Source organism: Leptonychotes weddellii, chromosome 14 (genome assembly GCF_054177405.1).
Source record: "Leptonychotes weddellii isolate Sample4059 chromosome 14, ASM5417740v2, whole genome shotgun sequence".
In the NCBI taxonomy this organism is placed as follows: Eukaryota; Metazoa; Chordata; class Mammalia; order Carnivora; family Phocidae; genus Leptonychotes; species Leptonychotes weddellii.
In genome coordinates, this window is record NC_138382.1 from 34,606,498 (window position 1) to 34,624,026 (window position 17,529).

The 17,529-nt window shown below is 38.0% G+C and overlaps 1 protein-coding gene and 1 long non-coding RNA gene across 6 annotated transcripts in view; both read right to left on the minus strand.

Moving 5' to 3' along the window:
• Window positions 1–17,529, minus strand: part of BNC2 (basonuclin zinc finger protein 2) — a 420,003-nt gene that overhangs the window by 307,931 nt on the left and 94,543 nt on the right. The window lies entirely within an intron of this gene.
• Window positions 8,067–13,809, minus strand: LOC145717198 (uncharacterized). The gene is made up of 2 exons (XR_014140268.1): window positions 11,875–13,809; window positions 8,067–8,402 (listed from the first exon to the last, which is right to left on the minus strand). It is a non-coding gene; the product is annotated as an uncharacterized LOC145717198 (long non-coding RNA).

Sequence of the window (17,529 nt, forward strand, 5' to 3'; positions counted from 1 at the left end):
AAGGTTGTTGAGATAAAGCTTAATCCCAAATGTGTTAGCATAAAACTACCTACTTCAGGAGATTTTAGAGTATGTTTTATTAAATCCTGAAATGCATGTCCTGGTAAATTTCTGTACAAATCTGATTTACAAATTCCACCGAAAATGTACCACAGCTGGCAGAATAAATTACGACAATAAATCATTATTAAATAACTGTAAATCTTTGTAATGACATAATGCCTAACTAAAAAAGTATGCAGAAGTGAACATCCGGTAGAAGAAAAGCACTCTTCACACAAGAAAACAAATTACAAAACTTACCATGCCAACACCACAATATGATTCAGTGACTACACAGGGAAATAAAATTCACATAAATAGTACTTAAATCTGCACTGGAGTTGTGTTCACTATTACATCAAAACAAATTGTTTGACAAGGGGCAATGGGCTCAAGTCTCTGACATTAGCGTTCACACTGCCAAAGGGCAAGTCTTACACGTACATCTGCATCCAATATTTTGCTAGACAATAAAAACATACCCCAGGTATCCATCAGCAAGTCCAGTTTGCCCCTTCTCTAAAGCTTTATAAATATTCCATAAAAAATAATCTGTTTTCCCACTACCACACTCCCCCCTCCATGTAGAATACCACCCTACTTCAAAATAAACTTTTCGAAAAATGTATGTAGTTATAGTCTTCTTGATTGGAACAGATGGATAGTTACAATAATCCATTACTTCAGACGTCACTTGAAGTGAATCACTCCAAACGTCCCTGCCTTATTTAGATCTCTCAAGCTCCATTTGTCAAAGTGCAGACACTTGGTACTTGTGTTGCAACCAACAAGGCACCGTGCTCCAGCCAAGATGAGCTCCGGCAAAGCGACAGGCCCCAAAGTGCTGGCTTAGAGCATGTGATTGTTTCTTTAGCCTCTCGGGAAGGGTAAATTATTAACCGACACTTTCACAGCAGAAAAACTGTCTAAGATAAACCCATTAAAACAGTCTACCAAATATTTCACACTGTCAGTTAGTAAAATCTTTGTCCAAGTCATTACTGCCCACTCTTGTCTGTGTTTATATTTCAGTTCATAGTCACTACTCTTCATAAAATGAGAACATGTCTCTGTATGCCATCTCTACCTGTTTTTCTGTTTGCCAAACCCCAGGTGGCAAAGTGTCTCTCAATAAGGAACCTCTCTGCCTTTTCCAACAAGTGCAGAATTTACTAATACACGATTCAGGAAAGTTGCTCCCAACTCAACACCTACAAACTGAGCTATCCAATAAAATAAAGGGCAAAAATGGTTTCTATTTTAGTGTAGATCAAAATACTCTTGCCAATATGAATAGGGAAATATTTTTCCCCTATATTTCATTTTCTCATTTGTCCTCAATTACAGGTACAAAAAACAATCCCGTTTTCAATGTGCAACAGCTGCTTCATAAAGATCGTTATTAAATGCATCTACCCAAGAAACACTTGGGCCCCACAGTGATGTACAGTTGACCCTTGAACAATGTGGGGGTTGGGGTGCCGACCCTCCCATCCTCCAAGCAGTAGAAAATCTGTGTGTAAATTCTGACTCCCCCAAAACCACATTCCTAAAAGCCTACTATTGACCAGAAGCCTTACCAATAACATAAACAATCAACACATATTTTGTAGGTTATATGTATTATATACTGTATCCTTACAATAAAGAAAATGTTACTAGGCTGAGAAAAAAAATATTAAGAAAATCATAAGAAAGAGAAAATACATTCACACTACTGCATTTATCAAAACAAATGTGCATATAAGTGGATCTGCACAGTTCAAACCATGTTGTTCAAGGGTCAGCTGTATTTCTTCCCAACAAGATACTTCTCCCTTCGTCTCTACTTCCATCTGCACACAGCCATTCTCTGCATCTTGCCGACCCTCATGGGAGAGCAAAGATTGTGCTGTGGCCTCAAAGCCTGGCACATTCCAGACCCAATAAATGAACTAGTAAAAGGATACCTAACTCTGTGAAGGGGAATAAACATCTAAAAGAAACTGAAAACATTTCCAAATAAGCAAGAGTTCAAAAAGAGAGCAAGGCAGCATGCGAAGGCACACGGACCCAAAAGGAGAGGGTGGAGAACATGTATGGGCACAGGAAAAGGAGTCAGGAGGAGACCCGAGAGACTGAAGAGAATGTACAATGTACAAAAGCAGTTTAGCTTACAAGAGTGTGTGAGCTAAATTTTCAGCTACATGACCTAGGAAAAGTAATCAAAAAACGAAAATATTGACCACTGCTAAGATTATATATTCAGTACCCAACATTTAGGGTCGTCTACTTAGGTTAACTCCATGATTATATAAGCAAAGACATGACTTCCTCTTTTCTTCCTTACCCTACCTCCCATTTTTCTAGGCAATCCAGTCTACTCCCAGGCTTGAGTTACCAACTGATCTTTGATGTCCTCCAAATCCCTATCTTCAGCCTAGATTGCTCATACACTACAAATATATTCGACTGTCTACCTATCACCTCTAGGGGAATGTCTAATAGGAACCTCCACAAGTGTTGATCTAGGACTCCTCAAATGTGCTCCTGCACCAGAATTGAGCACCTCATTAAATGGCACCATTGACCACCGAGTACTTGGAAAATAATTGTTTTCCATTTATAAAGGCCCCAAAGATATTTTATCTTCCTTGGAGATATAGTGAAGCTCAGTCCTTACATTAACCTTTGGAACAGAGATAAGTCTCTAGGGATCAAGTCCACTCACGAGTTTTCAGTGTAGAGATATCTCCAAGGTCACATGCCAGATCACCTCAATATGTAGAAACAAACCTCTAGAATTAGCTCAAGTGTCTCTCATGAGATGTACAGAACATTCTCACAAGGAGCAGCCTTTTTTCTCTCAAGAAGATGAAACACTAATGCACTTTGTTCTGCTTTGATGTATAAACTGTGAGATTTTGTCCCAACTTCTTAGTCACTTCTGTGTTATCTTACATGCATATAAATCTATTAATGCCTCCTCAATAATATATTGTGTTCTTTCTCTTCTGGGTTGTTAAGAGTGTCCCTTTTATTGGCAGGATTATTTTATTTCTGCAATAATCTCTCCCTGCCCCTCTGAAAACCCACATGCAATCTCCACATAGCTTCTAGTTTTGTTTTGTTTTGTTTTAAAGATTTGACAGAGATAACACAAGCAGGGGGAGTGGAAGAGGGAGAAGCAGGCCTCCCGTTGAGCAGGAAGCCCGATGCAGGGCTTGACCCTAGAACCCCGGGACCATGACCCGAGCCGAAGGCAGACACTCAACGACTGAGCCACCCAAGCGCCCCCAAAGCTTTTAGTTAAACTCCAAAATAATCTCTGATCCATCTACTCTACCTCTGTGGCTACCACCCTAAAACAGACTACATCTTTTGATAGTTAAAATAGTCTCTGACCTCAGCTTTTCTTGCATTTACTTTTTCTCTCATCCAAACCATTCTCATCCAAATTACAGCTGATTTTTCCAAACTCCTTTCAGAGGACCCTACAGGATCTGACCTCTGCCAACCTAACCAGCTTTATCTTTTGACCTTCACAATGACCCCAGATTTTTAGTGAGCTCCATCCATTCTCTCATCACTTTTAAGCCCTTTCCCAAACCTTCAGAGATGGTTTCTTTACCTGGACTAGAGTAGGTTATTATCCATTCCTATAGCACCCTGTACTTCCTCTCAGCACTTGTAATTATTTAATTTCTAACTTCACTCTCGGTCAATAAGCACTATGATGGCAGAGCTCTTTGCATCTACATCCCCAGTGCAAACAGATTCAATAAATACTTCTGATTGAATGTCCCAACTTATTAGCCAGTGAAAGTAAGAAGCAGCTTAAAAGTAATTTAAAAGTAGGTAGTTTTACCTGCTTTATATGTATTTATGCTGATCTCAAATCTCTTGCTATATGGTATTATATCTTAAAGTTTGTTGTTTGTAACTAATAAAAAAAAAAACAAAAAAACATTACCTGAGAGATTAAGACTCCTCATAACCACTGTTTTCTGGCCACTCCTAGTGCCCCACTTACTGAGAGAGAAATGAACCCAGTTACACCCTGGGGTTTGAGTCCAATAAGCCCTTGAGCAACTCCTTGACAACTGCCAAACATGACAGAAATGTGAGATACATTTGTCAAAAGCTTCGAGACACTTCTTCAGACCTAACACAAGCATTTATGTTCCTAGCTTTCTTCAAGCCCCTTTCTCAAAACTCCAATGTTAACAACAACTAATGCAAATTTTGCCCTAGTAACTTTACTCATTGTTCTCAACATTTATTGAATGTCTACTATATGTTCCTGGTACAATGGTAGTACTAGAGAAAAAAAAATCACAGTTGCAAAGCCAAACAATTCATTGTTATTTAAGAGCAAAATGATTTGTATCAACCCATATATAAGTTGTATAAATTACTATTATCCATGTTACCAAACAGCTTTTGTTCCTTCATAGTTTTCAGATTTCAGGAATAATTTTATTCAAGTTACAAACACAAAGCAAGGAATAATAGCTTTCTATGGTGGCCATAAGGAATTACAACTACTTTAGTGACTTAAAACGCAAAAATTCATTATCTTACAGATAATAGTCAGAATATTTTACAGAATAATTGGTCAGAAGTCCAACAGAGGACTCAGGGAACTAAAACCAAAGTACTAGTAGAGTTCCATTCCTTTCAGGAGGCTCCGGGGAGCTTCTACTGGCCTCCGTTCCTTGGGCTCAGGGACGCCCCCTTGCTCCATCTTCAAAGCCAGCAATGCATCTCTCTGACCATTCTTGCTTTGTCAACTGTCTGTCTCTGACTACAGCAGGGAAAAGATTCTTTTAATGATTCATGTGATGATTGGATGCACAAAGATAATCCAGGATGCCTTCCCTATCTCAAGGTCTTTAACCTTAATTACATCTGCAAAGTCCCTTTTATCATGTAAGGTAACACTCACAGGTTCTTAAGAGTTGGACATGGTTCTCAGGGGGCATTACTCTGCCATTATTTTGCACAAAAGTCATTCGAAATTTTCAAGTTAGTATTCCCACCTGAGAAGTAATAGCATTTCTAATCGCCTAGTATGTGACATCTGCTAATTTAATTAGCAGTTAAGTCACAATATATCAATGAATCTTATTATCACAATCAAAATCTTTGATGAATTTATTGGTTTTACTTACACTTACAGATGTAACAATTAAATAAACCTTTTAAAAAAATTACTATTTTTCTTTCATTTGAATGGGAAGAAGGAAAGTATTCCAGGGTTAAAGTGTATGTTTTTGGTATAAACATAAATTCCTGAGGGAATCTGTTCTGATTATACCAGTGATAATTTCCAGGAAACTAAATCAGCTAAAATGGGTTATAAGACTTAACTTCAGGATAATAGTTTTCCGTTCACACCAACAAGCAATGGAGAGAAATGGATTATAGGTTACCACAGCTGGCTATAATCTCACACTCTAATAATATGGAAGATGTAATTTTCACACGAAAATCTGAGTTGAAATTGAGACTTAGTTAACTGCCTTTAATATTATTTTGTACTTTTTCTTATGAAAACGTTTTTTTCAGAGAGAAGTCAAGGACCACACCTGAAGCTTGTTTTATTCAGGGGCAGTATGTTTTCTGTACAGATGTTAGAAATGACTTTAATGGAAAAGTATAGTTATTTTTAAGACTTCAGGGACAGAAAAACCATCAGATTTTTTTCTTTTTTCCCCCTCTGAAATCCCTATCATTTTGATAGAATGTAAGTAAGGTTTCAAACTGAAAAGGAATTACCAGTATCAATGTGAATCAGTGTTAATGTCCCTTACAATATAGAGGGAGAAAAAAGGAACACTAAACACAGCTTAAAAACAAATCATCAAGAGAACAACCATTCTTAACTATGTCATTTATACCTAATTCAGTTTTACTGTTACATTTTTAAATCTGTGAAAGCATTCCATAATCACATATAAAGCTAGAAGTACAAAAATATCATAGAACAGTTCAATTTTTGAAGAAACTCTATGAGCTAAGTATTTTCTGAATTTCATTTGCAATGAAAATGCATTACTTTTATAACAAGAAAAATTTGTAATGCTACTTCCTTGGGGGTGGGGGGACAGGGAAGGCAGGAATGGAGAGTGTCCTAACAAAGCCTATCTAAGCACACCACCAAGTACTCATCTTCATATTAAAACTAAGGCAGAGAAGACAAATTCAATGTAACCTCTCCTCAAGGTGACTAGTAATTACCACCAAACTACCATAGCTGTACTCACTACTGAGTCTCAGAAAATGTACTCACTATTGGCTAGAATATAAATAGCCAAGTTGTTGAATAATCTGTACATTCTACACAGACACAAACACACAAAGCCAATTATGTGAGGTAATGGAGGTGTTTAATATTACTGTGGTATTCATTTCTCAATATATACACGTTACACTTATTTAAAATTCCATGTTATTTGTCAATTACATCTCAATAATGGTATAAAAAAATGAACATCCCAATTGTGGTCTTAAATCATGCATTGTCAATAGAAGAAAAAAATTAGATATTACAATAGTTTGTGGTCCTCCAAAACTCAACCCTACCAAACAAAATCATATCCACTAGGATTTATTGCGTAGTGTGTAGTGGGAGAGGGCAAGGATTAGGATAAAATGTCTAAAAAGGCTCCTTATGCCCTAATAGTCGAAAAAAGGTTGAGAAACAGTCCAAATCAAGATGAACCTAACCTTGGCTATCAACTATAAGAATATGAATACTAGGGGATCCCTAGTATAACCACATAACTACCTGTTTCATGCCCATCCACTCCACTAGTTTTGGGGCATCTCCAAGGATGACCCAGTTTGACCACTCAGGAAATAGATAAAAATCACATTAGTCCATGTAAGTCATTTGTGAACTCCCCAGGAGGTGTATTCAACCACAAAAAAGAAGTGGCAAATTACTTTAAATTCTGTTTAGTATCTAATAGAAAATAAAATTATTGATATGAAATTTGGGAAGGAGGGAAACAGGAGGAAAAATCATGGGTGCTACAGTATCTCTTCAAAAAATAGGTAATACAGAACAAAAAAGCTTTGTTAGCCATGATTCACACTTAAGAATTTTCATGTGTGGGGATAAATAAAGAAGAAAAAACACTTCAGGTATAGAGGTAGCAATAGCTAGCTACAATTTAAAAGGAATTTCACTTGTTTTACTCTTGATTCTGAGAAACTAATATTATACCTATAGCAGCCCTATGTCCCTGATTTTCCACAATAATCCCAATTTCATGTAACTGTATTCTTACTCCTGCTCCCTAAAAGTGATTCTTTAAATACAAAACTATGATCTCATCTAAGACTTTCCATACAAACAAATCAATACCAGAAAATCCATTGTTAGACCCTAATACTTGAGGGATAGAGGAGGTTCAGAAAAGTATAACATTCTACTCATATTTAAAAGCAACATACTTGTTGTACCTTTAGGATTCTAGTAAATGAAGAAAAGTTAGAAAACCAAATAACAAATGATGAATTGTTTTGACCAATCCATATTTATTTTAGGAGTTCTTAATTCTTTAATACTTATAATTGTTTTCCTTAGACTCCCTTGCAAAGCATTTTTGATGAAAAGAATTATCTTCTATTTCAGACCATGGCACTTAATTCTCTTGCACTTGTGTTTGAGGAACAAGCACTTTGCAAACTGGACATGCCACCAAGTTTTACATGTATGATGCACATGAATATTCATTCCAATAAGGTAGTAAAAGTGAAATGCATCATGGTACTCAGAGTACCAAAAATTAAAAAGAATAAACATAGAAAGTAGCAAAATCTCTTAACCAAGAAGCATCAACATAGTCACCTTCATTAGTTTCATAAAGTTAAGACAAAGGACAGTGTAGGTTATTTTAGAAAAGTAACACCTTAAGATCAAAAGAACCTGTACTTCAGGAAGGAAACTTCACTCTGGGAGACAAGAGCTGATCTTCTATTTTCTCAAGGACATCATCTAGTTGATGCCATCCAAGGCCATATGGAATTGCATCTCCTTCTGTAATGTTATATGAGGTGTGAGGAGAGACAAAATGCCAGAGGGGGCTGATCTAGGAAACAAAATTGTCTTGTAAAAAACACCTTCGAACACTACCCAAAAACAATCAAAGATGTGTGTCCACTCTGCCCTCAACCTTTCTTCTTTCTTAGAGAAATGGTATTTCAAAAAAAAAAAAACAAAGAGAGTGAAAGTTGTAAACGGGGATTCATCAAAGCCCACAATCCACTTTAGAACTCTTGAATGTGCAAGCCACAGAAAGGGTACGTGAGCAGCAGGACAGGTACCAACAGAGTATACACTTCAGGGAGCTCAACACCAACAGCAGCTCCTAGGAAAAAAACTGGAGGTAGATTACAGCCATCTCTCATTTGCCTCAATTTTCTTTTTCAATTTTCAAGCAAAAATCGTTTGCTTTTTGTTCACAAACTAACAGAGGTGGGGAGGAACAGATACTGGCCTCAAGAGTAGGGAGACAGGTAACCTGACCTCTTAATGTCCCCTGCCAACTACTGAATCCATACAGCTCATTCTGAGACTTACTATTTAGCATTTTAAAAAGCCCCCCTTTGTATATGGCACTGTAATGAAATAACAGTAATAACAACAATAATGAAGATGCCTTGTATCTACTGCCTTATACCTTAAAGTGCTTTAATGACTTTAATGGATTGAAGCATCCCTATGAGATCAAAGTCAGATATTATCATTTCCAGTCTACACAATAGAAAATCAAGGAAGAAAGGTTAAGTAACTTGACCAAGCCTCTCTCATCAATACAGCGTTCTGTAACAGTTAAGGGGCTGCAAGTCCCTTTGCTGCTTAGCTGGCTGTTCAGCTCAACCTGTAGTCTAACCCCAAACAGCTCTCTGGCTGAAGGGGCTACGGTGACTAGACCCTGGCCTGAGAAAACAGATCTGCCTAAATGTGCTATCAGTGAAGTCCAAAGAGCTCCAGAGAATCTGTCAGTAGACAAATGCATTTTTATATAAATCAAGTATCTTTCCTTTGATTTTTGAGACCCATGCCACCCACTCAGATATTACACTGCAAAATCACTTTGAGATGAGGGTTTATTCTCCAACTTCATAGTTGGAGACCAAAACACAAAGGATAAAGGGAACAGAAAGGAGACACCTAGCACCAGGGTCTTTTCCCAAGCTAGTGGTGAGTGGGAGAAAAACTGTGGAGCCTGTTACTTGCAGATAATAAAATTTAACCTTTCTAGTTCCCATTAAATCTGTTAAAGATGAACACAACACACCCAGCTAAAGAATGCTCAAGTATCACGTCACAAAGGGCAGCAACAACATCTTTAACCATTACAAGACCCGAAGTTTGAAAACTGCAAAGCTGTACATGCATTTGGTCATGTTCATGTTTACATACATCATGTCCTCCTCCTACTACAAAAACTAATCACTTCTCACTGGAAGACTTTAACCAAGAGAAAAAAACCTAATCCTAACATGAAACCTCTTTATTACTTATTTCTTCCAGTTACCAAGTATGTGATCAGAATTAAAATAAGAGGTAGGACTGGTTCCTAATAAAAGCTAACCTTGCTCTCCCACCCACACAAAAGTAATTCTGTTTAGAAACCTTTCGTATTTTGGCCCCAACCCATTCTTGGGGTGTGTAGCTCACTCACTGCCAGTAATTGCTTCCATACAATACACTGTTTTAAAACATGTTTGCATACTTATGATGATGCATTACATTTATATTACATTTAAAACTCCAAACAGGCTTACAGGTTTTATTTTCTGTACTAGGAAACAGAGACTATGCATGGTGTCCTAAAGTAATCACCAGAAAGGGATGTCGGTTTCATTTTTTATTTTCAACTCTCTGTCTCTCTGAATTTTTAGCCTCCTGAACTTTTTCTTTTAATTACTTGGAAATACAAACTCATTCATCTGGGAAGAAAATTAACCTAAAAATCTGTGACAAGAGACCATGTACCGAAATTACTATTACCCAGGTCAGTATGCAGTAAGTTCTACTGGCTAATTATTACTTCACTTAGGGCAATTTCATTTGACTCAGTAACAAAAACAGAAAACTTCTACAATAATTGTGGCTCATATTTCCTTTCTTAAAATTACTAATATAACATTTTTAACCCACCTGCTATTTTATTAATGTAGAATTATACAAGTTGGTATGATTTTATTTATCTACATATACTTACACTTTTTAAATACAAAAGCAAATTCTTTCTGCATTAAAATAAAATTTTAAAACTTAATATCTAAATTTGCTAAATTCAATTTGTTCTTCATAGCTCCGTGATTTCAGAAATAGGTTAATTTTCACTGTCCCCTTCCACAAATAAGCTTGCGGTCAATAAGGAACTCAAAATTCCTCCCTCCGCCCAAAATGGAAAGAGATGATTAACTTTTGTACTCTTCAAGTTCTATCATACAAAATATTCACTCTATCCCCTACATTGAAACCCTGCTATTCCAGACCCATTTGGGGGATTTCTGTCCCTGATATAGTGAACACACATGTACATACACACAAAAACACAGAGTAAACAGCTAAATCTTATAAGGTAAAAGCTTTAAGTGAAGAAGACTTTCTAGGACCACAATGTGATTTTATAAATTGAAAATGTGATTGGATTTGATTGTGATTATGGCCCCTACAAGGTAATAATTTATTTAAAAAACACATATGAAATTTTAGATCTATTCTTAAGCAGCAAAAACCCACCCCTAGAGCAAAGAGATAAAAGCTAAATTTTGCTTTCAATACATACAAAATGATATCGCTCAACATTATTAAAACTGTCCTTAGGTTATTATTAAACTTTAGTAAAAAAAAAATTAGTTGCTTTACAAAATAAATTCTTGACTTTAGAGAAGCTGAAATATGCTCAGGTATTGAAATGCACAAAGCTGGGGTGCCCGGCTGCCTCAGTTGGTAGAGCATGTGTTTCTTGATCTCTGGGTTGTAAGTCTGAGTCCCACACTGGGTGTAAAAGTTATTTAAAAATAAAATCTTAAAAAAAAAAAAGAAATGCACAGAGTCACAGAAACACCACCTGGCCCCCTCCAAAACTTAATATTTAAACAAACACCAAAACTCTTCTGGTAAAAGTAACAGGTTTTTTTCCATGGGCTATAATCATTCACGGACGATGCCTTAATTAAAGCTGGGCAATGAATGTGGATATTAAGCAGAGTGTGTCAAGTCAAAAAACTGACTTCCTAGCACAGCAGAGCACACTCGTAATTTCTTAATGTGTCCTGTTAGGTCCACATATTAACAGTGATGTAAACAATACCACTTTTCAAACTTAACTGTGAATTTTTTCATTTTTAGCGCTTTCTGTCCCAACCTTACTTAATGTTCTTTTAATGTAGTTTTTCCTGTGTGATAGATCATATTTATCTCTGTAGCCATCCATCACTATTTTCTTTAATTGAGGTTAGTTTCTTTCAACTTGGGGGGAAGGTGGGAGGGATGAGGGAATCCTCATTCTACTGTGCTGAGCACAGAGGGCATTCACAGCTGCTGATTTTTTTTTTTTAAATCACAAAGCCCAATTTTCAGGATACTTAAATTCCTCAAATCCACCCTACTGCCCTCCAATCTGGACCTAAATCAACAATCTACTGGGATGGGAACCCAGTTCCCACCCAGCACCACTTACTGAAAAATTTCTACCTAACTAAAATCCCTCCAGCTGCAACCTAAGTCCTTTTGTTTGTTTTCCCTCAAAAGGCTAACAGCTGGTACCACCTTCCATGTAAAATTATCTCATGTGTTTGGAAACCGTGATTAACTCATACCTTGGTCTTCACTTCTCCAGGCCACAAAAATCAGTTCATTTCTCAAATCTTTTCAACATTTTCTACTTTCAACTCTGGGCTCCACAGTCATATTGGAGTTTGGAATAACTGAGTGGCCAGAAATAAGTGAAATACACTGTCAAGGTTGAGAAAAGGGTTATTCTTCTGCTCACCTTTAGAGCCTAGTGTAGGGACTTTAGGATGGGCTCTGGCAGAAGGCTGGCTGGAAGCTGCCCTCCCATAAACCATTAGGTGGCAAAAACAACCCCCCCACCCAGTTTTATGGAGTGGACCAAAAAGAGGGAGGGGGACCTCGTAAGTGTAAATGTAGAGCCTGAGAATTTTAAAAGACACCATTAAAAAGAGATTTAAAAAAAAGCTGGGCAAAAGCTGGACAAAGGGTTTTATCTGACATGCTAATGAATATTTGGCTGTCTTGCATTTCTACAGTACAGTTTACCTATCATCTCTTAAGGATATATATACTTCATTCCCTGAGAAGAGTTTGGGATGATCTTAGGAATGAAGAGGAGGAAGGGAATCCACTAACCAAAGTTAGTCCCAAATGCTGCCCCACACTACAGGCCAGAAGTAACTACTAGATTTTATCTCAAACATTCATTTAGTGCCCGACACTCAATAGGCATGCAGCGAGTAGTGGCTGGACTGAAACTGGAGGTGGTGGAGTGCGAACCTTCTTGGTTTGGGCAGTCCTCAATGATGGGTGGAATGGTAGGCAGCACAGCAATACACAAAGAAGCAACAGGATGGGCTTTAGGGATGGTCCATCAACAGGACAGGGAAGCCAAAAGGAGAGAAGACCCCAATCGGGCTAATGAAGTGGTCCAGGGAGGATTTTCGTCCTAAAGCTGAGTCTTTTTAATCAGTGCTGAGGACAGGGCAAGCAACAGAGCGTCGGTCTATTGGGCTGAAAGAGATCTGAGGCCAAAAGAGACAATGGGGAGGGTTATGAGAGCGCTGCTTGCTCTACAAAGAAGTTCAGATATTGTCTATACAGTGTACAGCCAAAGTTTGCTGGGTTTTATTTTTTAATTGTATCATGAAGTTTTCCAACATACAAATGCAAATAGTAGAAGCAGTCCCCTGTAAACCATACCATCAGCTTCAGCAGTTATCAGGACATGGTCCATCTTGTTATACCTATACTCCCCCTAATCCCCTTAACCTCTCCTCCTCCACTGGATAGTTTGAAAATAAATCCCAGAGTATCATTTCACTAGTATCTATCAAAGGCTTTTAAGATCTGACATGATCAGATCTATGTTTTAGAAGGATTACCAGTTCAGGGCAAGAGGTGACAAGACCAGTTACATGATTCAGATAAAGAAGGAAGTCCGAAGAACTTACACCAAGTAATGGTTTAGACATACAGTCTGCAGAAGTAATGAGGGATGCCGGGGAACCTTTTCCTAAGTAGATCTTCCTACCCAGAAGATGGCGACTGATGGGGGGCTGCGGGAGTGCTGGGGAGGAACTGAGTTTGGATGAAGACAATGGAGACAGTGAAGAATTAGAAAAAAGGAGGAAATGCAGAGTTGGGAAATGTGTGGAGTGTTCAGTTCAACGGGCCAACTGAACATGAAGGCAGAATAAATGTTAGAGACGAAAAAGGATGAGCTGTTCCAGAGAAGAATATGAGGAGAAAATCCAATTTACTTCAATATTCGAAAACAGATTTGTGCCTGGGATGGATAGACAGAGAAGTGGCCCCTAATCTCAGGGAACTTTCATTCTAGTTGAAGAAATAAGCAGATTTCCTACACAAGCAAAGATAACTGCAAAATTGGGATTACTGTTTTAAAAGAATATTTATGAACTTTATATCAAAAACTAACGATGTACCATACGTTGGCTAACTGAATTTAAATAAAAAAATAAAAATGAAAAATAAAAGTTGAACTACCCTATGGTCCAGCAAAAATAAATAAATAAATAAATAAAAGAATATTCATCAAAAGAGGGGTAGGGCTTAAAGCCAGTGAGGACTGAGCTAGGATCTGAAGGATTAAATTTAAACTGGGTTCAGAAATCAGAGAAAGGTAGAAAGCAAAACAGGCAAAGGTAAAGAACTAAGTAATAGGGATGCAGATAGAAAGGAGAGGAGAAAGGGGGAGAGAAAGCTGGGGAGCAGGCAGGGGCAGAACTCTCAGGTTTCTGACTTCCAGAAACCTGAAATAGAGAACAATGTTAAAAGATTTCGGTTAAAAAGACGACACCAAAGAAAGCAGGGGGTTTCTTTGAGAATCACCAACAGGAACCTGGAAAAGTCTAACACCTGTACAGACCATGGCTTAAACTTGAAGCCAGTTCATCATCTATGTATGGTTTAGACATGCAATGCACAACTAAGAAATTTTGTAAATTTTTGTTTCAGTGTCCACAGGTCTGCAAGCTTTACGAGGGCTTGCAGAGACTATGCCTGTCCATGTCACTAGAAGTTCTAGCACAGTGCCTGGCGTAAAGAAGATGACCAATAAATAACATGTGTTTTCAGAGACATTACTTCATTATTTATTTACAACACCAGGTTAAATAAGAGGGACGATTCCCCCTTGTTTTACTGATAGGGAAAGTGCAGCTCAGTTGGGAAAGGACTAACAGTCACCTGGCTAGTAGGAGACTGGCCCCAAAGCACCACGAAGAAGTCACTCCATGGGCATGAGAGCCAAGGGAAGGGAGAGCAGAGCTCAAGGAGACCACACAGCGTAGGATGTGATGTCAGTAACAATAAGGGGCACGGACTTGGGAATAAGAGCAGGCCTGGGTCTGAAAATCCCAGTCCTGCCTCTTACTAGTGACACAGTTTCCTCACCTGCCAAAGGGAGAAAAGTAGTCTCCATTTTACCCGCTTAATGTGAAGACAAAACAATGATGCATGCAAAGCATCAAGCAGAATGCCTGGCACACACAAAAGATCTGCCACCTCTTAGTACATTAATGTGAATGTAGCTTCGTTGCCATTGAAGCTTGTCTGTGACCCTGAGAAAGCCCTAGTGGATGTGAAGTGCACACCACCCTACAGGGTGTCTCCAAGGCCCTAGGAAGTGCTCTAGGATAAATACCTGTTCTGATACTCCATGAGAATGCAGAGAAATGGGACCTTGCAAAGGAGGAGGCTGGAAAGAGGGACCACAGGTATTGCACACATGAAGACCGACGGTTTGCTCAATGAATTACTGGCCTCAAATAAACGTTAGACCCAACAGTCATGGCTAAAAACAGAAAGCTCATTCCTTCCTGAAGCACTTCAATAGCAGGGCACCTGACACAGTATTGTGGCTCAATGCTAATTTAGAAGGTGAGGTCCTGATCTCAGAATGGGAGAGACTGGTCATCCAGAGATATGGGAGAGCTGCCAGGAGATGCCCACCCACTGTCACTTAAAGATTGGGGCCAACCTTCAATATCCACAGAGATGGACTGGTTGTGCTCTTCCATTTAAGTAAAACAGAGATGGTGGTAATAAGAAACCTCTCCCCAGAGCTCATCCACCCTTGAAAAATAGACACTTTCTTCATGATCCGCAGTCAGAAAGTATTTCCAAATCCTAAGTACTAAATGACATCAACATCTCTAAATTAATCGTCTATGGCTTAAGAAACTCAACTGACAAGCACTTGGAGGAAAGGAACCGAAATTGAAATGATCCACCTGAACACTGGAACAACTGCCTCCAAATTAGGAGCTTACCCACAATGACTGTGATAACCAATCTCCCAAGGGCTGTTTCACTTGAAAAGCTCTGCATCCCTCACCCAATTCATACAGTAATTTTTTTTCTTAGCAGGATGACCTAATCTGGAATGGAATGTGCTGTATCTGTCCTGAGGCTAAGAGGTGGCACTGAGTCTAACAGGTGTGAAAAAAGTTATCAGTCTGGTGAGATTGATAGGCTTATAACCCTCTCCACTTAAAATATGATTTTCAACACAAGCTACTTCAGGTATAATAAATCTTTCAAGAGACTGTGTAGAACAATGTGCTCCCAAGTATCTGAGATCAAAACCAAATTCTTAATATCTGCTATTCTGGAAGTTCGTTAAATACTGTGATATGGCACCCAAGGTTTTAGGTTTAAGATGTGTGTTCATTTTCGTCCAAGAGACAGCTACGAGTATAAGCAGAATATGTGTCACAGTTGGCTTGCCTAGCATATCCTGCATGAATAGTCAGCAAAAAAGATAAGACGTTTACAGATTTCAAAGGCCCACCAACAGCAATACATGAACTATAATGACAAGACAAAGGCTTACTCCAAAGGACATTCAACTTGATAAAGGTGTCACTATTCATAGTTACACCCCTAGCGTGTATATTTTTCTCATGGAAGAATGTATTTACCACTTTCTCCAATTTTCCCTAGAAATGCATCTTTTGCTAAATGACAGATAAACTCCACCAAGAATTTTAAGACTCATTTTATTACCCTCAACACCCCAATCCTCTATAAAGAAGCAACATTGCCAACATGAAAATATTTTATCCAGCATAGTTTTAAGTTAAAGTAGTATCTTTGCCATTGTTTGGGGGGAGGGTGGCAGACAGGAAGGCGGGAACTAGAAATGGAAAAAGAATGTTTAAATCCCTGTTGCATTATCTACCAGATGTAAGTGAATAATAACTAATATGTCTGCAGCCTCTGCCTTAATCTTAAAACAAATGATAGTATTCAAATATAATATTTCACACATGCAGACTGATAACAGGCTTTTCCTTTCTTTATTTCTTGAAGATTCTGTGAACAACACAATACAAAGTACAATGTATTTAATGAAAGGTTTCCAGGCTGATTTCCCCTACGGATTATTTTCTTTCTTTTCTCTGGAACCCACACACTGGGTATACTGCAGGGACCAGGGGTGTATATAAAAATAAACTATGAGCCAGTATCAGAGCTGATACCCTTCTCCTACAGGGGCAAGTGAATTATTAGATCTGTGTCATGAGTGTTTTTTTTTAATATGCCATTGTTCCCACTTGAGCACATTAAATTTTCCATATCCACTTTTAAACCAATATAACCTTTTTTTCCATGTTCATAATGTTCATGCTGTACATTAACAGGCAGAAAATCCAATAGCTTAAGTCTTCATATAGTAGTTATATGTAAAGCTTGGTGGATGAAAACCTTTTGCATTTCCCCCCTCTTTGAACAGATACTATACTGGAGTTGGCTAAAACCCTGGGAAAAAAATTACACCTCATGGGAAACTGTACTAATATTTTTTTTCTTTTATGATTGATCACAAATCCATTTTGAACATTACACATTTTTTTTAAGTTTATTATAAGTCTGGTTCAACATCTTCTAGCCCAACAAATTGAAGGTGCTGGAATCTTTTGGTCTGGAAGATGTGTTTGCCAATTATTTTTGCACTAGTGCACATAAACAGGGAGGACTGGATCTTAGGTATGAGTTATACATTCCTGTACAAAATAATTGTATATTCTATGAAGACTGATTCTTTTTCTGGAGAAATATACAACAACACAAGGGAAATCTTGTGCTAGCAGCATAACTGAAGTGGCAAGATACAATATTAGAAAAACAGAGCTACTTTCATTACTGTGATGCTGTGTGTCAGAATGTCTCTCCTTAATGAACCTGTTTGCAATAAGACTCCGGCTGCAAAG